This window comes from Lynx canadensis, chromosome A1 (assembly GCF_007474595.2).
Source record: "Lynx canadensis isolate LIC74 chromosome A1, mLynCan4.pri.v2, whole genome shotgun sequence".
Lineage (NCBI taxonomy): Eukaryota > Metazoa > Chordata > Mammalia > Carnivora > Felidae > Lynx > Lynx canadensis.
The window spans coordinates 56819502-56847101 of record NC_044303.2 but is presented as its reverse complement, the minus strand read 5'-3'; the positions used below and the strand labels follow the sequence as shown (position 1 = coordinate 56847101).

The window sequence follows — 27600 nt, the reverse complement described above, 5'->3', positions numbered from 1 at the left end:
ATTTTTTAAATTTCAGATTGATTGGAACTGTTTAATGAAAGGGGATTTTATCACTATGATTTCATCTGGGCATGACCAAAATTTTTATTTATCTTATTACTCATAGTGTATCACATCCAAATGAGATGACAATGACATCCATTTTGGACTATTCTCAGGAATTGTAGTGTAGTATAGAGTATAACATACTAGTATGACATCAACTCTCTCATTGGTCATTTGGAAAGAAAAATAAAGACAGAATGGAAAATCTTTGTTATAGGTGATTTATAAAGGTTACCATATTTAAAATTACATCCCATTAAAATGTATTTTCAAATGTATCATATAAAGATATGAAAGAATGTTGGAAAGTTCTATTTTGAATGTGAGATGTTATATTCAAATGTCAAATTAACTTACAAAGAGAAATGTATTTCTCCTATGATTAAATGTACTGAAGTATGTGACCCTGTTTATGAAACTTATGGACACTCTAGAAATAGAACATACATAATATATACTCTATTTTTTTGAGAAACAAAATATAGCTAAATCAAATGAGAGATGTTTAAAAAAATACTTTTGGGGCGCCTGGGTGGCTCAGTCGGTTAAGCGTCCGACTTCAGCTCAGGTCACGATCTCGCGGTCCGTGAGTTTGAGCCCCGCGTCGGGCTCTGGGCTAATGGCTCAGAGCCTGGAGCTTGCTTCCGATTCTGTGTCTCCCTCTCTCTCTGCCCCTCCCCCGTTCATGCTGTGTCTCTCTCTGTCTCAAAAATAAATAAACGTTAAAAAAAAAAATTAAAAAAAAATACTTTTATTCCAAGAACATGTAAAAATATGTCAAGTAACCTATCTAATTTATAGCTTAATTTATAATTCAATAAAAATAAAGATTAGTAATTAAAAAAAAAGAATAAAGAAAGCAAGCTTCTGGGTACTTGGCTTAGTTAGTTAACCTTTCAACTGTTCATTTCATCTCGGGTTATGATCTCATGGTATGTGAGATCAAGCCCCGTGTTAGCATGGAGCCTACTTGGGATCCTCTTCTCTCTCTCTCTCTCTCTCTCTTTGCCCCTCTCCCACTCATTCTCTCTCTCTCTCTCAAATAATAAATAAATGAGCTTTTAAAAAAAGAAACAAAAAAGCAAGCTAGCAAGCAAACTTTTTAGGTTTCCTAGAGTTTTAAAAATAAATTCATTGATACTCATTGTCTTTTTCCCCTTATAGGGAGTGATGATTTAAGAATATGACTAAACTTTACCATCATTTTTAACAAATTTATTTTCTAAGAAACAAAATGACTAACATTTAATCATATTTTAAAAATACATGTATAATAAAAAATACATGTATTAAAAATAATAGGAGCCCATTACATTTGGATAAAGCAAAATTCTCTAAAAAAAAGTTGAAGCTAAACTTAGAAATCCTTCCATTCTAGGGGTGCCTGGAAGCTCAGTCAGATAAGCATCCAACCCTTGGATTTGGCTCAGGTCATGATCTCATGGTTGGTGAGATCAAGCCCCTTGTTGGCCTCTGCACTGACAGCACAGAGCCTGCTTGGGATTCTCTCTCGCTTTTCTTCCCCTCCCCTTCCCAAAATAAATGAATAAACTTAAAAACATAACAGAAAAGAAATCCTTCCATTCTAAGTGTGTCCACAAATCACTAAACAAAACAATTTGGAAAAAAAAAAGTAATGTAACTTCACAACTCTGCTTTGCAAAAGCCAGTTAAAATAATTAGGAAAACCTTGAATATGTATGATTTTCCACTTGTAGAAGTTATATTTTAATATTAGGCCAGAAGTTAGATATGAAAATCATATTTAATTATAATATACACTTATTTATTTATAAAAACATGTTTTATCCCAATCACATGCATTTATATTTATTTTCTTCTAACCTGGTATGACAGACCAAACCACCATCTTTTATTAATTTCATTCCATAACCTTTTTAAATGCTAGTGTTAAGTAAAGCTATCTATAGTGATAAAGTTCTATTATAACAGTATTTATTTCTAAAGTATTCCAATATCTTATGCATGAAAAATAACATTTTTAATATATATACACATATAATCTGTCACCAAAGTTTCAGATAATTCATATTTTTCATTCTATATTGTTCTAGAATTGTCGAATATGTACATAGTCAAAATTGGTTATAACAGCATTTACTAACTGTTGAACTTTGATGCGCACATAGTGCCTTCAAAATGCAAGCGACTCTTGGCCAAACTGTAGCAACGGACTTAATCAAGACTCAGCTCAGGGTGCTCCCCTCTAAAAAGTTTTCCCTGAATCTCCACCCAGCAAATATTCAGCTAAACCTCCTCTGCAGCACTCCATGAACTTGAACTTACACAAGTTATACAATCAAACCTGCAACTCTTGAGGACACTCTTCAGACCACATGTTATTCTCTCTGCCATGAAATAATCTGCTTGTGTATGGGACTGTTTATGATGTAATAATAATGTCTTCCCACACCTCCACTCAGTGCTTGCTGTAAGGGTGGTGCTCAGTAAATAGCTTGTACATTAAAACTGCATATACTAATTAAGGGATCTAATAATTAACAGTTTTCCCAAGGATTTTAAGAAATCCAAAGTAGTTCCATAAACTTGAAAAGAAAAAATAAATAAGAGCTTTTGAAACTAAAGTGATACTTGCCAAATGTAATGTTTCAAACAGCTGATTGCAGTGGTTCTAAATGAAGCAAAACCTCCCTAATTCATTCCATTCCATATTTCCATATAAAGTGCATAATTTCCAATGAGTAATCTGCTTTTGTTTTCATCTTTTGTTTATAAAACTTCTAGGTATGATTTCTGGTGCCATATAGGTTTATTCATTTTTTAACTTGACAGCCAGTTACATAAGATTAGGGTTTATCTTTGTAACTGAGCCATTGTTACGTAATCATTGGCCTGCTAGACAATGGCATATTGGACAAAGTCAGAGATGAAAAAAATTATGTCAGATAAATGTATGTATCCAAAAAATGTGAACAGTCCATGTAATTCATGACAAAAAAGATCAAGTTTCTGTAGTTGTTTGTTTATAGAGCCTAAAGAATACATAGGAGAATGAAGAGTGATTACTTTACTTTCTGAAATTATATTTAATTTCCAGTTTTCTTTTCTGCTTTGCAATGGTTTGGACTCTATACATATTTGGCATATATTAATTTCTTCAGAAAATTTTGAATGTATAATATATACCAGATACTCTGACAAATTCTTCAAGTTAAATATGAGGAGACATGGACATTATCCTTCAAAAATTCAGCTGTGCAGTGACTTGCAAGTTTAAAATCACCCGCCATACTGGTGTTCTTATTGAATTTCACAAGCCCTGCAATGAATTATGTAAGAAGAAGAACTTCACAGAGTTGTACTGAGTCTCATGACTGCAAAATATTTGGAATAGAAATAAAGTGCAAACTATTCTCCCATTTCTGCTTCATATCCCTATGGATTTCTGGCTTTAAAGATCATTTCTCATTTCAAAATTGGTACTACATTCTATATACCACCAAACTTTAATCATTACAATTTGATTTACTAGTATTTATTATCATGCAGGTACCACATATATAAACATCAGCATTTAAAAATCTAAAAAAAAAAAAATAGAACATCAACTAAATAGTCCCTTATGTAGTACATTTGATAACATTTCTGATTAAAAAGTAAAAATAAAACTATTTACTAGCCACATAATAAGATTTTTCAACTGAGGAGAAGCTTTGTTTTTACAATTTTGGGTCTTAAATTATTAATACAGAAGCATTTATAAGCATTATAAGCTTTGTAGATTCATTCTAGTTCAAAGTTAGAGTTCATTTTACATCATAAAAAGTTTCATATGATTTTACATATGAATTTACACTTAAAATGTCATGAAGAAACTGTACAAAATATTTTTACTTGTGCCTTTGGGTAACACTACTGTTACCAAATGCTACTGCATATGCCCAGCATTAACAGTAACTGTAAGGTAATAAGAGCTCCCAAACTGATTGTCACTTCTCTAATAATTCACAAGTAGAAACAATTCAGAAGCAGTACAAAGAACCTATAGATAAGTTTTTTTTTAATACAAGAAAAAAAGTCTTATAATTTACATAAATGATTTCTTTCAAAGGTCACTTGCTCAGGGGCACCTGGTTGGCTCAGTTGGTGGACTGTCACACTTGATTTTGGCTCAGGTCATGATCTCATGGTTCCTAGGGTCCAGCCCTGCTTAGGATCCTCTCTCTCCCTTTCTCTCTGCCCCTACCCCTCACTCATGCTCTCTCTCTCTCTCTCTCAAAAAAACAAACAAAAAAAACTCATGTGCTATACTAGTTAGAATTTTAAGTAACATAGTTATTTTCTTTGAACAAAATGAACTTTTATCTTTACCTTAGAAGTTCAGTAAGAAAGCAGGTATTATAGGGGCACCTGGGTGGCACAGTTGGTTAAGCGTCTGACTCTTGCTTTTGGCTAGGGTCACGATCTCACGGTTTTATGAGGTTGAGCCCTGTGTCCAGTGTCCAGCTGTGCGCCTGCTTAGGATTCTCTCTCTCTCTCCCGCTCTCTCTGCCCCTCCCTCACTTGCTCTGTCTCTTTCAAAATAAATACATAAAACTTAAAAAAATCTTTTTTAAATAAAAGATTATTTTATTAAATAATAAAAGTTAACCTATAAAGTTAAGTATTATATAAAAGGCAGGGAGAGTGGACTAGCTGCTTTTAGAAAGCATGACCAAATCCAAAAGAGCAGGAAAAAGGTATTTCCACTATTTTTTTTTTAATTTTTTTTTCAACGTTTATTTATTTTTGGGACAGAGAGAGACAGAGCATGAACGGGGGAGGGGCAGAGAGAGAGGGAGACACAGAATCGGAAACAGGCTCCAGGCTCTGAGCCATCAGCCCAGAGCCCGACGCGGGGCTCGAACTCACGGACCGCGAGATCGTGACCTGGCTGAAGTCGGACGCTTAACCCACTGCGCCACCCAGGCGCCCCTCCACTATTTTTGAAAAAGGAAAATAGTTTGAATCCATAGATTGCAAAGAAAAAAAAGACAAAAACTCTGCGCACCTCATTAGCACCAATGAACATCACTGCATGACCATAACTTATGTTAATATTTGTTGATATGACCTTGAGCCATCATGAAAAAGTATATCATGTTTAATTTATCCTTCTAGGTAGGGATAAGTGTCTCTACTTTTAAAAATATGTCATTAAAATATTCTACCAGGTATTTTTTCAAACATTTAGCACATCAAGAGAAAAAAAATTAGTCATCTATAAAAATTACTTTTGCAGAACATTTTATTTTGTCATAACCTCAGGTAAGTAGTATATTTGATTCTTTCATGTGACACACAGAAAATGCATCTCCTCAACACTGTGATGAGACCCAATGCACTCTACATATTTCTTGAATTATATGCTTGATTAAGTTTTAAGATCTGCACTAAACAGTTAATACACCCATATAATCAACTTACTGCTGTTTTTAGTGGCAGTGGTAATGACAGTGTCTAAGGACTCTTCATAGTGTGAGTTCAAATATGAATTCACCTTTTCCTAGATGAGATCTATTAACAAGGAGCAGGAATATACTCCTTAATATGGCCATTGAAGAGCAATAATGTTCTCCATTACTCCTCCATATTCTTATGTACTACTGTATTTCATTGACAGTAAGTTCCCACATGTTTGTGAATTCTCTTAGTGAATGCATATGCATTACAGATATTGCTTAAATATTTACTATTTGCAAATCTTCCCCAATACAACCACAATACTTAGCATACATTAATTGTCATGGCTCAATGCTTATACAGTTTATATCTTTTCTCAATTAGTTAAGTTTTATAGCTGTACCACATTCTAAATTCTCAAGAGATTTTTTGACATATATTTTATTTAACAATTTTATTTAATTTTATATAAATAACTTTTGTTGTGTCAGGGTGCATTTGCAAATATCAATAGTTTACTACCCACTGAACACTTATTTCTGACCATGGGCTTTTGTTCATTTTTGGTAACTCAAAAATAATGTACAGAAGACAGTAAGATTAATAGTTAATAAGTTCAAGAAATAATAGGAACCAGAAAGATAGATCTGGGGGAACTTTCAGTAAACACAAATATGTGATAATGCAGAGTTGAGTGTGGAGAAGAAGACCTAGAACAGGAAAATGAGATCTCTAACATTTGTGAGAACAACAAGAGAAACCACACAGAAAATTGGCGGGCTTTGGTTCAGCTGTAAGGTACACAGAAGCCACCCTGCATCCTAATAAGTGAAAAGCTGAACAAAATGAAAAACTAACAATACTTCCCAGATTCATAAGAAAGGGGAAGACAGTGCAAACTGCTGTCCTTAAGACTGAAGAGACAGGTGAGTATAGAGAGTCATGTCCTACCTGAACTAAGAATCCGGGAGTAGAAACTGCTGCTGGAACCAGAATAGGGAGGAAAACCCCAAGTGTAATCACCGATGGCTGGAGGCTCCGTGAGGACAACTCTGAGAGTTAAAAACTCCTGGGGAACCAATCAGAAAAAGCCTCACTACACTGTGAGATTTTCCTCCAGGAGGTTGGCCAGATTCCCACGGTATATACTGGGGGGCTGGGGGGGTGGGGGAGAACAGATCTCTGTACTTCCTTCTGGCAGGGGGAGGGGAAAAAGAACCACTTTGAAATAGGCCAGGATATTCTTTCCTTCTTAACAAGGTTGGCCGTTAGGGAAAACTAGTCAGCTAGAACCTAACCTGCTGTGTATTATCTGAATCTAATGCACCTGGGGGAAAAGAAATACCCAACTCCAGCCTGCTTTTGCCTTCCACCTCGAAGAAGAAAAATATCCAACTCTAGTTTATTCTAGCCATCCTGTCTTGCGTAAGGTATGGGAAAAAACTGAGAAACTCTTATGAAGTTCACAGTACAGAGACGTTGGCTCGTTAAAAGAGCCTCCTTAATGGGACTATAGAACAACTTTCCTTCTCCCAACTCCTCACCACCACATTACTAATGGTCTATTTGCAGAAGCTCCTTTTACTCAGTATATCACGTCTGGCTATCAGGAAAAAATTAGAAGGCATACCACAAAACAGAAAACACAATTTGAAGAGACAGAGCAAGCCTCAGAACCAAACATGTCAGAGATGTTAAATTAGCAGACTAGTAATTTAAAATACCTCTGATTGATATGCTGAAGGATCTGATGCATAAAGTCAATAGCATATAAAAACAGATGGGCAATGTAAGCAGAGAAATGGAAATCCTAAGAAAATACTAAAAGTACTAGAGATTAAACACACACACACACACACACACACACACACACACACACACACATTGGGGCGCCTGGGTGGCTCAGTCGGTTGAGCATCCAACTTCGGCTCAGGTCATGATCTCGCAGTTCGTGAGTTCAAGCCCCACGTGGGGCTCTGTGCTGACAGCTCAGAGCCTGCAGCCTGTTTCAGATTCTGTGTCTCCCTCTCTCTCTGCCCCTTCCCCGCTCATGCTCTGTCTCTCTCTGTCTCTCAAAAATGAATAAGCATTAAAAAAATTAAAAAAAAAACAACAACACAGTAACAGAAATGAACAATGCCTTTCATGGGCTTTCTAGTAGACTGGACTTGGCTGAGGAAAGAATTTCTGAACTAGAGGATATACTGGTAGAAGACTTGAAAACTGAAGCAAAGAAAACAAAGTGAAAAAAACCAGAACAGAATGCCCAAGGAGCTTGGGACAACTACAAAAGGGGTGAGCATAGGTGTAATAACAATAAATGGGCCATAGCTAAGAGGGAAACCAGAATATGGAGTCATCGAGACCAAAAGAAGAACATCAAGAAGTACATAAGCAATACTGCCAGTTGTGACAAGACATCAATGAGAATAAGCCAAAAAGATATCTGTTAGAGAAAATGACAAAGAACATATTGATATCCTGAAGAAGATTGTTTTGGAGAAGCAGTAAGCAAAAAGGTCAGATTATAGTGAGTTAAGATTGTTTGGAAGAGATGAAATGCTGGCACCAAGCATTGCCCTATCATCCAGGTTACAGTTGCTTTTCCCTGAGCATTTTTTCCATCTGAAATAATTTACTTTGTACTACTGTCATAATATATTGAGAAACTTTAAAGTTCGTGCAAAAGTTCAACTCTTTAATTCTTCCTACTGAGGCAGAGATCTAATTACCTTTTTCACTTCATACATTATACATATATATACATATACACATATATATGTACTTAATATGTTATACATATATACATATATATGTGTGTATATATAATATATATATATATATACATATATATATAATATACATTTAGTATTTGATGTTGAAAAACTATCAATACCTCAAAGTTTCTGGATCCCCTCTATTACTCTTTTCCTCTGCTTGAAAATGAGCCAATTTGTTTTCTGAGATCATATCTTATTGGAATTATCTTATTAAATGCATCTTCCAGAAACCAACATATGATATCATTCTTTTCTCCTTTAGATGTTTATTTGGTACATGATCTGCATCCTGAGTTATCTCTGTCAGCAGTTTTATGAATGTTGTATACTGCCTAACATGGATCACCATGAATCCATCCACTAAAACGATTTCCTTGAGGTCTGCATGCTGGTATTTAACCCAATGCCATACATCTACTCATTTTTTATTACACTATTTTACTTCCAGGAATAATTTTCTGTACCAGGTCAGATATATTAGATTGTTCTGGAGTAAAAAGCAGGCCCAAATATCTCAGTGACTTAAAAAATGTTTATTTTATAGTCATGCCAATAATGACTATACTGTCTTCATAGATATGCCTAAAAGAGAAAGCAAAAGATCAAAATTGGATAGAATAAATGATGTGAACAGAATCTTACTCTTAGGAGAACACTTTTATTTGGCTATTTCTGTTGAAGATCAGGATTTTGTTTGTTTAAGATGGAAAATATGTGAAGATGTTTAGATGCTGATAAAAAGGAATTTGGTAACAGAGTGGGAGAAGAAAGTGTCAGTGGATATGTACTGCTGCGACTTTGAGAAGGGTGGAAGGCATCTATCTGCTCCAGCAGAACAACGTCTCCAACTGCAGGTGATGGAGGCAGAGAAGATACATGCAGATGCACAAAGTTTGTAAGGCTTTTGGGGGACAGAAAAGTAAATTGTATCTGATAGTATTTTATTTTTCATTTAATTTTATTTTATCTTATGCTTTATTTTATTTTATTTTATTTTATTTTATTTTATTTTATTTTATTTTATTTCTTTATTTTGTATTTTGTATTTCTGTGACTAGTAAGCAAGATAATCTCCTGAGAGTGAAGGAAAGGACCAGTCTTTGGATGAAAGTTTTAAGGACAGAAAAAATCTGAAACTACAGAAGTAAAAAACAAGGCTAAAAAAGGATTCTGGCCAATAACTCTATAGATCTTCGTAATTAGAAACCATAAAGTAATAGGTGGGGAATATAAATAAATTTGTGATTTTCTTCCTAACTCCTAAGGAACTGTGCTTAGACTCAAAACAGTAGAGAAACTATACATATACAACCAAATGTGTAACATTATCCACCATGAAATACAGTGATGAGAGGAAAAGGAACATGAAATTGGACAATGGGGAAATTGCATTGAAGACTGGTCAAGGCATGGGATAGTCCAAGATGCAACAATGAGAATGATGCTGTTTACAAGCATGCTAGAAGGGTGAGTGATGGAAGTCGGAAAATAAAGTAGTTAAATTTTTGTTCTGTATACTTGGAATTATGATTTCTAAGTTGGGGCTACAGTAAAAGCAAACATTCTTCTCTAGTTGATAATTTAAATTCCAATAGCCGCGTTGGGGCGCCTGGGTGGCGCAGTCGGTTAAGCGTCCGACTTCAGCCAGGTCACGATCTCGCGGTCCGTGAGTTCGAGCCCCGCGTCGGGCTCTGGGCTGATGGCTCGGAGCCTGGAGCCTGTTTCCGATTCTGTGTCTCCCTCTCTCTCTGCCCCTCCCCCGTTCATGCTCTGTCTCTTTCTGTCCCAAAAATGAATAAACGTTGAAAAAAAAAATTAAAAAAAAAAAAATAAAAAAATAAATTCCAATAGCCGCACCATTTAGGCTACCGATATTAGGAAAGGTAATAAAAACTAGGCAATCAATAAGTATAACTTTAGCACCATGGTGGTAAAGTAGGAGCCCATTGCCCTTTCTCTCTTATTCTGTTATTATGTGTAGTATATTTTTCTCTGTTAAAGCAACTTTGAAATACTTCACTGTTTAATACTATTTAATAGATGCAAAATTTTCTTCTTACCAAATAAAATTTCCATACTCTAATAATAAGTTTTTGTCTTGACTAGTTAATAAAAGAACTTAAGCTTTTTTCACATGAACTAAATATATGAAATTAATATGTGAAAAAAATATATTTCAAAAAATGAAAATCAAAATTCTCCCTCTTTGACGGCATTTTAGTAAGCTCTTTTGAAGGCAAATATAGGCACTGAATATTTTCACCAAAATTCTGATGCTGTTGTGACTCAAAAAATACATTGGTTTCATTTTGGAAATATAGATAATTTTCACTGAAAACATATTAATGCACAAAATGCACTGTATTTTAATAGTGTGCTGTATTATATTAATGTTGAAAAATATGCAGGCATTAATTGATGTTTGCCTTTTGAGAATTTCAGAAAATTTGAGAAATGTAGTTGTATGTGTAAGTTTATGTTATACATATATCATCACAGGCTACAGTTTCCTAACTTGGGGAAAATTTCTTAACATATTTATATTGGCAAATAGCAAACTTCAAAAAGATTGTACTGGCCATCTTCTATGTATCCTCTCATACTTACTCTAGAAGTTTCTCTCTGCTGACTCACTGTCCTGGGAAACTGATCTAAATAAGCTGTATCAAGGGTTTTCTTTGTCCTGGGCTTCTTGGTTTGATTAAAGGTAAATCTGCTAAGAGATTAGAGCAGGGAAGTGAATGCAGGATACTCTCTTATCTTTCCCCTGCAGGATCACCTGGGTTTGGCTGTGTCCCTCATCTGAAAGTTATGAACTATTCCTCTGAAGGTTCTCTCCCTTGGGGTTTGGTAACAACCTTCTCCCTCTCTTTGGGAGAATTACATCTCTGTTAACGCTAATCTCCAGGCTACTGAATTATGCCTTATGTTTTCCCTATGCCGTGCCTGCTCCCCTGAAATATTTCCCTTTATTATGCTCTTTTCAAGTTACACCAATTTGAATGTGCCAACAATATCCACCTGGCAAATTGACTAATACAAGGATATACTTTCTGAGATAATTACACTAATGTGGTATATTACAAAAATGTGGTATTGTAATACTAGATCATCAATTTTCTGGACATATGAAAATAATGACATATTCAAATTTCATTATTTTTTACAATATAATTTACATTTTTCCCCAGGCACATATAAGATTCAGTTTATTCTTTTTTTTTTTAAATTATTATTTATTTACCTTGAGAGCAAAAGTGCAAGCAGGGGAGTGGCAGAAAGAGAGAGACTACCAAGATGGTGTGAAACCCAAGACAGGTCTTGATCCCAAGAACTGCGAGATCATGACCTGAGCCAAAATCAAGAACCAGATGCTTAACTGACTGAGCCACCCAGGCACCCCAATACAGTCTTACTTAAACTTTAGTACTGAGTCACTAGTGATTAGATACATATATAACTAGATGTATAATTTGAACTACATCAATAACAGTGAAACTTTTTAAAAAGGAAAAATGTTAAGAATGTTCATTTAGAAGAATATATGATAGTCAAATGTTATTTTAACAGATTAAACTTGGGTCATGAAAGAATTCCCACTTATATTAATTATTTTTCTTTAAAACTTACTCCCTTTCCTATTAATACCATGAACTGAATGATCAAAACCATAAATAAGGGTGTGAGTCTAGAAATTTTCTTGTTCAGTTCTCTGAATCCAATTTTTCACTAAGATCTAAGTTGTGCACACCTTAACATTTCTCTTATACGTCCCTTCATATCCATCATGACTACCAATGAGTTGGGCCAAACTCATACTATCTCACAAATGAAATACTGCAACATTAATCTTAATTATGTCCTTCTCATGCAATAGTTGTTTAAATAAATGTTGAAATTAGTGAATTGGCTATCTTCATATAGCTCCCTATGGAGATAATAGTTGAGCCATGACTAGAAAGAGGTGAGGTATTTATGCCTATGGATTTTGGAGGCAAGAATTAAGAGTCAGTGAAATGGCCCTATGGTGGGAATACAGCTGGCATACTGAATGAACAGAGGGGAGTCCAGTGTGTGACTTTTGATTACATACCAGAGAAGATGGTAGATGGGGAGGTCAGAAGGCATACCCTACCACTGAAGGGCACATATGGATTTACATTTACCACTTCTGTTAACATTCTAATGACTATGACTTACATGCTCAAAAAATAGGCTAAATTTAGGCTATTATAATCTTTATCTGAATTGCCTTTACCAAGGTAAAAATGCTTTTGCTATGGACACACTGAACATCAGAGGTCACAGAGTATCAGAGTATTTACCTAGAAATAGAGTTTCTTTCACAATGGGTGTGTGTGTGTGTGTATGTATGTGTATGTGTGCAAGAGAGAGAAAGACAGAGACAGGGATAGAGACAGCGACAGAGAGGGATTTTATATTGTTTAAGTTTAAATTGATCTGCTGTGGTTGAAGTCACAGAGGTGGGGGATAACTGCATGTTCATCTGTCAGTATTTGTAGGATTCACTACATCAGTCATTTTGTTTGTTCCAAATAACACAACATGATCACCAATTTATACATAATATATAAAATCTTGAGAAATTAAACCACAACTTTTCAAAATCATGTTAGAAAAGTATATCTAACACATATTTTAAAAGCGGGAGGTGCTGGGAGCCCAGTGGTATCTGGGGTCTTTCCTTGGAGAAGGTGAAGCGGCCCACGAATGCATTTTTGTTGTTGTTTTGTTTTTTAGAAACTGTTTAGTTTCCGTCAACCTTATTTCCTTTTTGTTTGCTCTGTAGAAAAGCAGCTTAAGACCATTCAGTGGTTGTTCCTACCCATTCAGTGGCCTGAGCAGTGGGAGCTGCAAACCAGTCTTCAGTGCCAGGCTGAGCACTCCAGTTTCAGTAGGAAACTACTGAATAGGCACAGAGGGCACCTGAAAGCCTTCACACCAATCTGCGACTTCATGTTGAATAGCGGTGAACTCAGGAGCTGGAGCCGTCCATTCACCCTGAAATTCCTCCTTGGTCACATCCTTTTCAGCAGCATCCTGCTCTTCCTTTTCAATCTCTTCAGGATCTCTGTAGAATTAGAGGTCAGCCATGACGTCCCATGGGTGTTTACGAAAAATGGTGCCACACATGCATAGAATTTCCAGGGGGCCAGCATCCACCACTTCAGACCCACCCAGTGAGCTCTCTTGTTGTTGCAAGGGATGGCAATGTCCACATGGCACAGAGGAGAGTCCGTGTTACACAGAGCGAAGGTAGGCAGGTTAACATAAGATGCCTTTTGGTGCCTTTTGGTGGCTCGGTAGGCTAAGTGTCCAACTCTTGATTTCAGCTCAGCTGATGATCTCATGGTTTGAGTTTAAGCCCCACGTTGGGCTCTGTGCTGACAATATGGAGCCTGCTTGGGATTCTCTCTCTCTCTCTCTCTCTGCCCCTCCCCTGCTCATTCTCTCCTTCTCCCTCTCTCCCTCTCTCAAAATAAATAAATAAACTTTAAAAATATTAAAAAAAATAAAAGTATGGCATAGTTTATTTATTTACTATTTAGTTTTCATGAGTCAGGCTTTGCTTCATGATAATGAATTGTATGTGGTTTGTGCTCTAGGGAAAGGTCAATGGGACAAACGTAAGTGACACATCAAGAATATGTAATAAAATCTCAAAATGTAGATTATGTTACGGATAAAATTAAATGCCCCAAAAGAGTTTAAAGTAACAGATGGTCAACAAGAAAAAAATGGAATTCAGATAATTATTTATGTTATTTATTAGGAGATAGAATTTTAATCTAAATCTGCATATAAGGTACACAAATATGGCTGACAAATATAAGATTTTCTAAAGTTCATGGGACATATAATGGAAAATTTTTATATGCAAAAAAGATAATGACTAATAATAATGTTACATGCATGAAGTCATTCTGAGATCATGTTCTAAAATGTAAGAACTTATAAATAAGAAAATCTGAGAAAAAAACAAAAAAACACACACACACAAAATCTATATCTATATCTATATCTATATCTATATCTATATCTATTATCTATATCTATATCTATTAATCAGATATTGCATCTGAAGGTGATTTTCAAATTTAATAGAAATCCTCAATCAGTTTGAGCACATGACAATGAAATTCTCTCATATGATACATATATGATATATATACTTCAAACATTTAAAGTAACTATATTTTAAATCTCTGAGACAATAATATCAATAATCTCAAAAAAGATGAATGTGTATTAATTATTTATTGCTGCATAACAACCATACCCAAATTTTGTAGATCTAAAAATGAACTTTAATTCATTTTATTATTATAAAATAATAAATAAATATATTTATTATTAATTTTGTTATTAATAAACCTACTAGCCCAATATGCTAACCTAATGGTTTTAGTTGTTCTTTTGGCTTCTGCTGTGCTCACTCATGCCTTAGGGTTAAGATGGCAAGAATACTGCAGCCTGGCTGATCTACAATAGCATCCAGGTGTGGAAGTTGGCTGGCTGTCAGACAGATGGCCTTGTTCTCATGGCATGGTAAATATCCTAGGGAGGAATATAAAATACACAAGGCCTTTAAGGCCTAGACTTATATGACTCATTGATGTTCTATCACTTCTGACTCATCATATTGGTCAAAGCAAACCATAAGTTTAGCCCAGATTCATCTGCAGAGCAAAACAGATACCACTTAATGTAAATATAAATTCAAATGGCATGGGTCATGAGATACAGGGAGAAGCCAATTTATCATGCTCTGCCCCATGGTCCCCAAAATTTACCTCAAGAATATCTAAGGAGACATCCAATCATGGCATCAAGTTAAAAATCCAAAATCTTATGATCTACATTAGTACAGATGGAATTGTTAGATGCATTATTTCTTGACCTGGGGACCTATGATTTAAGAAGACAATTGATCTGTCACCCAATACACCCAAGCTACAGTGATGAAACAGAGACAGGGTAACCACAACAGATATTCATTCATCATGGGAGAGAATGAGGGTTACAAAGCAGTCACTATGGATTTCTATGGAGAAATTCTGAAATACACCTGAACATATATTGCCAGGTGAGTGTATCCCAACAGTGAGAGTGTTACATGAATAGACCTCCTTTCTGCCTCCTGGATGTGTCTCTCCAGTGCACGGACTTAAGTACTCTTGATTTTTCTTTGTGGGATATTCTTTTTTGTTTTTTCAAAAATAATTTGAAGACAACCCCATTCATGTCTACAGTTCTCTAATTCTTAGGTATCAAAATCAAGCTAATTGAAGACATTAGTTGGTATTAAAATAAGTAGAAATGTATCATCTATAGGAATCTGTAACCAGAGTAACCAGAGTGGCCTGTACCTGGATTAAGTACTTAAAAAAATGTTTATTGTTCACCCTTAACAATGGCATGTAAAATTTATGTAAACTCAATAAAAAATAAATTTAAATGGTCTTATGTTGCCAGAATGTATGGGTTATAGACAAAATGATATGGCACTGAGATGAATGACTCTCTTTTGAGATAGTGACACTCTATCCTGGGAGATCTGGAGCACCACATACTCAAAACCACAGTGATGCTTTTAATTTATAGTTTCATCATTTCAAGTTTCAAATAGAAGCATATCAGCACACAAGAATGAAAGTTGATTTAGTATTGTTGCAGATGCTTTGGGATACTCTTTGTTCATTGCCCTCATTAGTTACTTTTGAAAAAAATTGCCTATGGTAAAAGACAGCTTTCTCAAGTTGATTTCTATTCCTGGAAAATCAGGGAGTGAGAGACCTTTTTATATTCTAAAAATTTCCAGTCCCTGTTAGCCCTACTGGAGGCTGGGCTCTTCACCAACAAAACTCATTTAATAAATTTGTGAGCTTCCTGTGTTTCTGATTATAGTAAATTCCATCTGATAAAAGCCAAACCCAGATAGAGCAAGCCCAAGAATTCTGAGTTCCCTTCTCTCAAACTGGATTAAATGTGTGACATGTAATGACTATAATGTAGCTCTAATTATCTGAAGTTTAAGTGTAAATATTCAGTTATAATGATCTGATTTGAGAAATTATTTTTTTCAGAATAACTCACCTATTAAAAAACTAGAAATACTAAAAATTAAAAAGAAAAAACAAAAGAGTGAATAAAACTTTCTTGAAAACATTGAACACAGGGGCACCTGGGTGGCGCAGTCAGTTAAGCGTCCGACTTCAGCCAGGTCACGATCTCGTGGTCCGTGAGTTCGAGCCCCGCGTCAGGCTCTGGGCTGATGGCTCAGAGCCTGGAGCCTGTTTCCGATTCTGTGTCTCCCTTTCTCTCTGCCCCTCCCCCGTTCATGCTCTCTCTCTCTCTGTCCCAAAAAAAATAAATAAACGTACAAAAAAAAACAAAAAGGAAAAGAAAACATTGAAGACAAAAGGACTTGTGTTGCAAGAGGCTAGAAAAAAGAAAATTCAAGCATGTGGGCTTTTTATTTAGTACTACTTTCACCTCAAGGCATCTGCAAACTGTAAAGTGGTAGCTGGGAAACTAAAAAGCAGAGATTTTGAAAAGCTCTTGCGGCTAAGGCAAAACCTTCACTTCAGTGGATACTAAAAAAGAGTTCGAGAAAGCACCCTGGATTTTTCAGTTGAGACAAGTTAGGAGTAAGACTGAATTGAAAATTTAACAACCATCCTAAAGCCTGAAACCTAGATTAAGTCATTTATATCCTGATTGATTTTAAGTGTTTGTTCCTCCTTCGCTCCTTAGCAGACACAAAAAAGTCCTTCTTGGGTGTAGAAAATAGTACCCTGTGCTCTAAATGTTTCTGTATAAGTAAGCAATTACATCTAGCATTGAATCAGGAAAAAAAAATACACATATGCACAACAACTGACTAAAAAAAGGGAAGAGAACAATAGAAACAGATGAAAAGTATTCAGACATTCTGATCAGATATTAGCGTATTCAAATAAGAACTTTGAATAACTGTATTTAATATGTTTCGGAAATTAAATGACAATGTAGGGAATTATAAAAGATAACTGAAAACTTTGAAAGAATCAAGAATTGATAAAAGTGAAAAAAACTATTAAGACTTCAATTGATGGGGCTATCAATCAGTTACATGGCCACCTTCACCACTGCATAAAGGATGATGAAAGAAATAAGACACAACTGGTGACATATAAGAAAATGAAGACATTCTCTACACTCTGACATTCCACATAAGTAGACTACCCTTTAGTTTACTGAAATGCATTGCATCATCCTTTGGTTAAAGCAGGATGCTAGAAATCCATCAGCAAGATACAGATGGTGCTTGCCACCTCCACCACAAAAAAATTACATTTCAATACTATGTAACCTGTGTATTTCCTCCCTAATTTAACAAACTTTATCTGTAAACTCATGCGATAAGTATCTAGAATTAACATTAACAAAGTGAGAATGGTGTGTATGGATTTTAAAACATAAGATACAGAGACTTAGATGTGTTTTACTTTGAATTCTGCAGTGTACCATTAAAATGATTTAAAAATATACCCATGGAATTCTAAATCAGAAGTTCGTGTTTGTAATCTCGTTTTACAGCTTAAAATATTGATAAATCACATACTTACATACTGTATATAAGATATTAGAATTGTTTTATAGAGGGAATATAGTCATACCTATTTTATATTAAGTAGGGATTCATAATAAATGCAAAAATGCATGACTAATATCAACCCATCTCAGTGAATGATTTATTAATATTCTCATTATAATGGCAAATTAAATGTGGATGATGTAGCACACAGCAATTCATTCTGAAAGAATGAACAAATCAATATTGATGGAACAGAGGGATCAGAGCAATGACTATTTGGAGATAAGCCTAAAATGAACGGAGGAAGCTGTTTACGAATAGTCCAGAATGTCATACTAAAGAGTAATTTTATTTGACTAACTCCTATGTATCCTTTTAAAAATTTTTTTTTAATGTTTATTTATTTTTTTTTTTTGAGAGAAAGAGCATGAGTGGGGGGAGGAGAAGAGAGAGAGGGAGACACAGAATCCGAAGCAGGCTCCAGGCGCTGAGCTGTTAGCACAGAGCCTGATGCAGGGCTCAAACCCACGAACCGTGAGATCATGACCTGAGCCAAAGTCGGACGCTCAACCGACTGAGCCACCCAGGCGCCCCGGTATGTATCCTTTCTATTGCAATTTTGACATCACTATTTTCAGGAAATAATTATCTGACTACCTCTAACCCCAGATATGACTTCTAAAACTTGCATTCTAACAGCTAACTCAAAATTAAGCTAACTCAAAATTTCATTTGCATTTTTTTTCCATATCACCAGCCCTATTTATCATGGTTCAAACCTATAAGACACTATTTTTATATCCACCTGTTTATTCCTATGTTTCTTACTAACAACCCAAAGTCACTGCTATTACCACCTTCATTTATTCTCTAGATTCAGTGTATCCCAGGTCTAGTCTATTAATTTTTTAAATGTTTTTTATTTATTTTTGAGAGAGAGAGAGAGAGGGAGAGAGGGAGGGAGGGAGAGAACAAGTGGGGGAGGGGCAAAGAGAGACGGAGACAGAATCCGAAGCAGGTTCCAGGCTCTGAGCTATCAGCACAGAGCTAGACGCAGGGCTCAAGCCCACAAACCACGAGTTGGTAACCTGAGCCAAAGGCAGATGCTTAACCTACTGAGCCACCCAGGCACCTCTCCCAGGTCTAGTCTATTAATTTTCTGCTTTCTGAAATATATTTACTTGTTTATATTTTTATTTGCTCCCCCAAACTCCATGATTTTTCACATTTTATCTTAATACACTCCATTCTCCTCTCCCTGCATATACTATCAACTTCTCTGCATACCCAGCATGACCTACTTAAGTACACATCCAAATGTGTTACTCCCATTTTGATATGCTTTGGTGAATTCCCATGCACTTAACATTCTCATCATGGCCTAAAACACTATTTATGATGAGGCTCCTGATGATGTCTCCAATCTTATTTTTTACATAATTTTTTCTTTGTTTTCCACCTACCCCGATAGTCCCCAGATCAACTCCCATACATTACATGCTTCAGATAATTTAGGATTTAAGTTAACAACCTAGTTTATATCTTTATGTATTTTTCCCCATATGTCTGTCAATTTCTTCTCTCTTCCTCTGTTTCTTTGTGTCTGCCTGTCTCTAAACATATACATATGAGATATATATATATATATATATATATATATATATATATACATATATATACACATGCGTGTGTGTATATATACATATATTATTCTTCACATGAAAGTGCGTGAGCCATATGTGTCTATTATACTCTGATAACTGTCTTTTTTTCATAAATTATGCCAAGAGCTTACTGAGCTCACTTGGCATAAAAATGTATCCTCCTTTTAGTTCTTGAAAAACTACATTTTAAAAATAATTACTTATTTTTAAAGATTCCTGGAAAGTAAAAATAGCTAATCTATAAATAAATAAGAATCTCACTTATAGTAGATATTTTTTCCAATTACCCTGGATTGTAAAAACACTAGGAATTATGAGGAAATATTAATTTAATACTTTATTATATTAATTTAGTAGAATTTAATAGCATGGTACAATATCAACTAAAATTGAGGGCAAAAATAAAATATACGTCTACATATGCAAGGATTCAGATATTGTTCTTTATTCATACTTTCTTATGAACTTTATTAAGAGCCAGAATGAAAATAAAAACCATGCAAAGGTCAGGGTAAACTGCTCCTCTCAAGAAAAGAGAATCAAAGACAATGACCTAAATCATATAGTCTAATTGAAAGGTAAGAGTTGAGAGTTATGCACCAAACTTAGGAATGTATATATTCAAATTTCAGAGAAAGCCATTGGGACACACAAAGATTTACTGCCAGAATATGAATACATTGGTACCCAAAATGGAATTATTAAAGCCTGCAGAAGTCCCAGAAGACATTCCCTTCTGTAAAGCATTAAGAAATAGTTAAGTGAAGGGATTGCTCACATCTTGGATAAGTTCTGTGGTTATTCTCAACTTCTAGCCAGGTATAACTATATGAGATATTGCCATTGAAGTGGGCTTCCTGATTTCACTGGGGATTATGGGATCCTGGGTTAGCAGAGACCAAGTGCCATTGTTAACTGCCAACAACATGGTGAGAACATCCACATGAAAGGAGCAGGAAGTAATTATCTCAGAATGTCTTGGCCAATATATATCTTATGTAACGGTAAATTGATTAAAGTGTCCAAAGATTAATCAGTGTAATGAGAGAGCCTTATGTTGCTAGCCAAAAAACTTGACAATATTTGTCATAAAGGAGAGTAATGAACTCTTGTCCAGTTTACAGATACAAGACAAGTTACAAATCTAGAGCCTCTTGATCTAAGGAGTGCCCATGAAAGATTATGCACATTAGGCATTTGCATATTATTAATCCGATTTAAGTCTTTGTCACCCACACCTCAAGCTAGTACCTAAGGTGATACAGTAACTCTGTGGTCAGATTCCCCCGATGCTCCAAAGGGGGTGAACTGGTGTCAGCAAGCCTCCTTTCTGTGGAAAACTTCCTTTAGGAACCCCCTTGGGCATCTTTGTGGCAAGTTACAAGGTATGATCCACCACATAGATGCTTCCTTTTCCTTAGATTACTATGTTATTGTCTACTAACTGGACTTTAACAGTACAGTAGACTCATTTTATTTTCCATATAGTAAACATTCTTGTAATGAAAAGCTTAGTGATGATCGAACAATATAGCTAAAATGTAGCAAGTACATGGTATACACTGATGTCTGAGTACATCAAGCTGGCTCAGTTTCACATAGCATTGAACTGGCAAAAATATACTGGTTGATAGGCAAATTAAGCACACACATACATGAACTTTAAAATACTTTTCTCGGGGCACCTGAGTGGCTCAGTCGGTTGAGTGTCTGACTCTTGATTTCGGCTCAGATCATGATCTCAGGATTGTGAGATCAAGCCCCACATAGGGCTCTGCACAGAGCTTGGAGCCTGCCTGAGATTCTCTCTCTCATCCACTGCCCCTCTACCCCACTCATGCTCTCTCTCTGTCTAAAATAAAATAAAATAAAATAAAATAAAATAAAATAAAATACTTTTCTCAACAATTGATTTTATGAGAGCTATGACACCACTTTATAAGGAGCACGGGAGTGGGGAATAAAATTACTCAGGCCTTAGAGAAGTTAATAATTTCATTATTTGGCTCATTTTCCCCCATACATAAAGTTTCTGAATAAATAGGTTAAGTGTAATCTTTTTTATCTATATAATCATGACTATTTTATTTCTGCATATAACCCCCAATTCTATTGTGTATCTACAGATATGCATTGTATTAGCTGATATCTTCTACCTATAAAAAGTACAGCTACATGATATTCAGCTATACCACTGAGCAGAATAATAGCAAACAAATGACAAATTTTATATTAGATTAATATTAAAATAGTATTAAGAAATTAATATTAGTTTAATATTAAATTCTCCAGGAATATATATATATATATATATATATATATGAGCATAAATATACATATATTTACAGATACAAGACAAGTTACAAATCTAGAGCCTCTTGATCTATATATATATATATTTATGCTCCTTTTTCATGTAAATGGATATGGAGTATTTTAAATAAAATTTAAGGAAAAGCCAGAAACTACTGAAACTAGCTCAAAAAAAAAATAGAAGACTGATTAGACATATAACAAGTAGAGATTGAAACAGCAATCAAAAAATATCCCACAAAGAAAAGCCCACACCAGATGGCTTTACTGTTGAATTCTCCCTAATGTTTCAAGAAGAATTGCAACAATCTTTCACAAATGTTTTCCAAAACATATTAAAGAGAAAAGAATACTTTCAAATTCATTCTGTTAAAACACTGTTAACCTATAACAAAACCAGACAGGGATATCACAAGAAAACAAACGTACAGACTAATATCCTTCATGAATGTAGATACAAAACTAGGTGGCAAAATACAGTGATCTGAATACAGCAATATATAAAAAGGATTACAAATTCTGACCAAGTGGGATTTATCCCAACAATGCGAGATTGGTTCAACATACAGAAGTCAAGGAAACTAATACATAATACAAGATCATTTCAATAGACGCAGAAAAAGCATTTTGCAAAATCCAACACCATTTCAGGATGAAAACACTCAACAAAGAATAGAAGGGAACTCCTTCAACTCAATGAAGGGCATCTATGAAAAACATGGTTAGCATGACACTGATGGTGAAATTATATAAACCTCAACAACAGCAACAACAACAACAACAACAACAACAACAACAACAACAAAAACTGAAGTCATAAACATGAAAAACATATTGATGGTTGCCAGAAGCAAGAGGTTGGGGGTGGGGAGGTGGTCAAAGGTACAAAATTCGTTATAAGAAGACAAGTCCTGGGGATGTAATGTATAGTATGGTAACTGTGGTTAACATTAATGTATTGCATATTTGAACGTTGCTAAGAGAGTATATCTTTAAAGTTCTCGTCACAAGAAAATAAATTCTACCTATGTTTGATGATGGTTAACTACAATTGTGGTCATTATTTTCCAATGTATAAGTGTATGAAATTATTATGGTGTACACTGAAAACTAAAACAATTTTATATACAAATTATAGCTCAATAAAAATTGAACTACCAACAAAGAAACACAAATTGGAATTACTTCTGTCTTCTTGAAGTAGAGACAGAAAGTTTTTCCTGGAACTATATAAACTTGGGCTCAAGTAAATACAAAGAGTATTAGGACAATGATAGGCACATAAAAGTGCTCGATAAAAGTTTAATAAATGAAATGTCTCTGGAATTATGACTTAAACTGCATTTCAAGGCAGTAGGCTAACTTTTTCAAGTGCTAAGTATGAAAACAAGTTAGATATCAATGCTTGCATTTGTTAAAGAAGTCAACTGTGGAAGTGTTTTAAATAGGGATGGAAATGTTTCTGAAAACTTGTGAGAGGATAAGAAAGCAAGTACTTACAGCTATATGAAAAGCCAGGAAGGCAGGAACAAAATTCCTAAAAGAAACATCTGAGACAGTGCATGAAACCAAGCATCAATATAAACTTTATAGTTTAGGTTAGGACATCTTTGTTTTAAATTCTGAAGATGACTTTTGGAAATGTTAAAAATTTAGTATAGTCCTTTGATGTATATTTTTTAAAGCCAGTTTCAGGCTAGCATCACTAATCCTATTAGCCACGCTGACCTCTGAGTGACAGTATTCTTGCAACAGTGGATACTAATCAGCTGAAGCCATTTCCTGGCTTCCCTGACCAGTCCCCCAGCTCATTCACACATTCCATAGTTCAGTCTATAAGATCAACAACAACAATCACAACAACAAAAACAAAAAAAGTGTTGCCTAAGATAAAAAAAAAATGCAAGGATGTCTACTCTCACTACTTTCATTCAACATTGAACTGGAGGTTTTAACCAAAGCAATTAGTCTAGTAATAAAAATAGTTGACATTAGGATTGAAAAGAAAGGATAAAATTATCTTTATTTGCAGTTTACATAATTCTGTATATCAAAAATCCTAAGGAATCAAAACACACAGGTATATAATTACAGCCAATAAATGAGTATAGAAAGTTTGGAAGATAAAAGATCAGTACACAAAAATGAATTGAAAATCTACATGCTAGCAATTAGCAATCTTTTTTCTCAAAAATTTTTAACGCTTATTTATTATTGAGAGACAGAGGGGCACAGAGCGTGAGCAGGGGAGGGGTAGAGAGAGGGGAAGACACAGAATCTGAAGTAGGCTCCAGGCTCCAAGCTGTCAGTACAGAGCCCAATGAGGGGCTTGAACCCACAAACTGTGAGATCATGACCTGAGCCGAAGTCAGACACTTAACCAATGGAGCCACCCAGGTGCCCCTAACAATGAGCAGTCTGAAACTGAAATTAAGCAAGCAATCCCATTTACAACAGAATAAAAATGAATAACCCTTGGAAATAAACTTTATAACTGTAAGATGTATATACTCAATACTACAAAATATTGCTTAAAAAATAAAAAAATTTTAAATACATGGAAAGACATTCCATGTTTATGAAATAGATACTTAATATTGTTCAGACAGTAATACTTTGCAAATTGACTTACAGATTCAATGAAATCCTTACCAAAATTTCAAATGCTTTCTTTGCAGAAATTGACAAGTTTATCTTAAAATTCATATGGAAATGAAAAACACTCTAATAGTTTTGACTATTATAATAGCCAAAACAATTTTAAAAGGAAAAAAATGGGTAATAGGACTCACACTTTCTAATTTCTTTTTTTAAATTTTGTTTTAATGTTTATTTATTTTTGAGTGAGAGAGAGAGAGAGAGAGAGAGACAGCATGAGTGGGAGAGGGGCAGAGGGAGAGAGAGACATAGAATCTAAAGCAGGCTCCAGGCTCTGAAATGTCAGCACAGAGCCAGACACGGGGCTCAAACTCACAAAACATGAGATCATGACCTGAGCTGAAGTTGGACGTTTAACCAACTGGGCCACCCAGGCGCCCCTCTAATTACAAAATTTACTACAAAGCTAGAGTAACCAATACAGGTGGGTACTATTAGAAGGACAGATTAACAGTCAATGGATTAGAACTGAGAGTTGATAATAAACTCTACTATCTGGTCAACTGATGCTTTCCAAATGTTCCAAGAGAATCCAATGAGATAAGAATAGCCTTTTCAACAAATGGTACTGGAACTACTGGATATCCACATGCAAAGGAATAAAATTGCATCCAGATCTCACACCATATACAAAATAACACAAAATTGACCAAAGACCTAATGTAAGAGCTAAGACTATAAATATCTTACAACAAAACATGGGCATAAATCTTTGTGAACTTAGATTTGGTAATGGTTTCAAAAACACAACTAATAAAATAAAAAAAATAGATAAACTCGACTTCATCAAAATTAAAAATGTTTATGCTTTAAAGGATACTTTAAAACAGCCCATATAATGAGAGCAAATATTTACAAATTATATATCTGATAAGAGACTAGATCCAGAATACATAAAGAATACTTGAAAATCAACAATAAGAAATGACTCAATTAAAAAGAGGGAAAGACATCTGAATAAATATTTTCCAGAGATGTTGTACACATGGCCAATAACCACAGAAAAGATGCTCAACACCAGTAGTCATCAGGTAAATGTAAAAACCACAATGAGGATAGCCCAAGTGTCCAATAACAGATGAAAGTAGAAAAAAATATAGTATATACTGCCAATGGAATATTATTCAGCCAAAAAAATAAATGAAGTTCTGATACATGCTAAAAACATGGATGAACCTTGAAAACACTATGCTTAGAAAAACAAGTCATACACATAAGGACAAATAAAATATGGTTTCAGTTATATGAAACATCTAGAAAATAGGCAAATTCATAGAGACAGGGAGGAGAGGAGAATGAGGAGTTATTTTTTAAGGGATACTAAGATTCCCTTTGGGGTGATAAAAAATTTTGAAAATAGATAATGGTGATGGTGAGGCAACATTGTGTTCATAATTAAAACTACTAAATAGTATAAAAATGCTTAAAATGACAAATATGTGTAAACATATTTATATATCATAAATATGTATATATTCTAAATACATATGATAAATATGCATATATTATGAATATATATCCTAAATATATATTCAAAATATATATTATAGTATATAGTAAATATATAATGTATATTATAATATATATTATGAATATATATATATATATATATATATATATAGCACAACCCCTGCCCCCAAATGAGATATAATTTATTATTTCACACTCACTAGATGGCTATACTCATAACATCAGGCATTAATAGATGTGGCAAGATTGTCAAACAATTAGAACCGTCATGTATTGCTGATAAGAGTGTACAATGAAGCAGCCAAAGAAAAACTCTTTGGTAGTTTTTCAAAAAATTAAGCATAGATTCACCATATAAAACGGCAATTTCACTCCAAGGTATGTACGTAAGAATGCCAAAAACATGTGTCTGCACAAAAATTTATATCAGAATGTTCATATTAATCATCATAGCCAAAAACTTGAAGCAATTCAAATGTCTATTGATAAAGGATAAATAAAATGCAGTATATCCATACAAAGGAATATTTTTCTGACATAGAAAGAAAGAAAGATCTGAAACATTCACAACACAAAGTAACCTTAAACATTTTAAGTTCAAGAAGCCAGAAACAAATGACCACATATTGTATTATTCTGTTTACAGGGAACATAAAGAATAGGCAATTCCATAGAGACAGAAAGTAGGTTAGTGGTTGCCAGGGAACATGGAAAGAGTGAACTGGGCAACTGCTAATGGGTAATAAAGACAGGATAATAAAGATATTTTAGAATTAGGTAGCAGTGATCACAACAGTGATCACAGCAGTGATCACAGCAATATCACAACTGTGTGATATTTTAGCAAAACAAAACAATCAAAAAACCACAACTGAATGTACACTTTTAAAGAGTGAATTTTATAGGGTATGGATTACATCTCAATTTAGAATTATTTCAAAAATAATTGAGAAAGAAAATGAAACTCTACCTATTCTTCAAAGTTGGAATTTTAAATTCACTTCTTTCTTATGAGAATCTTTTAGATACATTTTCCTCTATTTTTCAAGTGAAGAACAATTGGTTTCTTTCAAGCTTACACAGTTTGAAGATGTTCAAGTTTTAAATTCAGGCAACTGGACTTTACATCCCTTAGTGTGATCCCTAATCACATGGGTATGACACAAAGTTTTTTTCTGCCAGCTCCTCACTTAAACATATCTACTAAATTGTTATGTGGGTCTGGGTCTTTATTAAAAATAATTCTCTCACCTGTCTCAAAATTACCTGATACCTCCTTTTCAATACCAATCAAGCATATCTAATAGTTATATGGGTCTGGGTCTTTATTAACAATACTTCTATCACTTTTCTCAAAATTACCTGATGCCTCCTTTTTAGCACCAATCATATTTAACATGCTCCAGGAAACCATACTCAAATCCTAAAGAAATAAATTATTTTTCTCACCTGCAAACTCAATATACTTCCTATTTGGAGATTAATCATAAATAGTTTTAATCATAAATATTTTTAAATAACAATCTATAGAAACTAAATATTTTATATATATTGACAAGTCTTTGGGCAATTTGTGATCTATGTCATTCTCTTTATGTCACGTTGAACTTTAAATACATGCATGGTTGATGGCAAATATAACACC

The 27600-nt window shown here is 34.5% G+C and overlaps 1 pseudogene; it reads right to left on the bottom strand.

Annotated features, from left to right (window-relative positions):
- Positions 1–13068: 13068 nt before the first annotated feature.
- Positions 13069–27345, bottom strand: LOC115508937 (annotated as a pseudogene).
- Between the last annotated feature and the right edge of the window lie 255 nt (positions 27346–27600).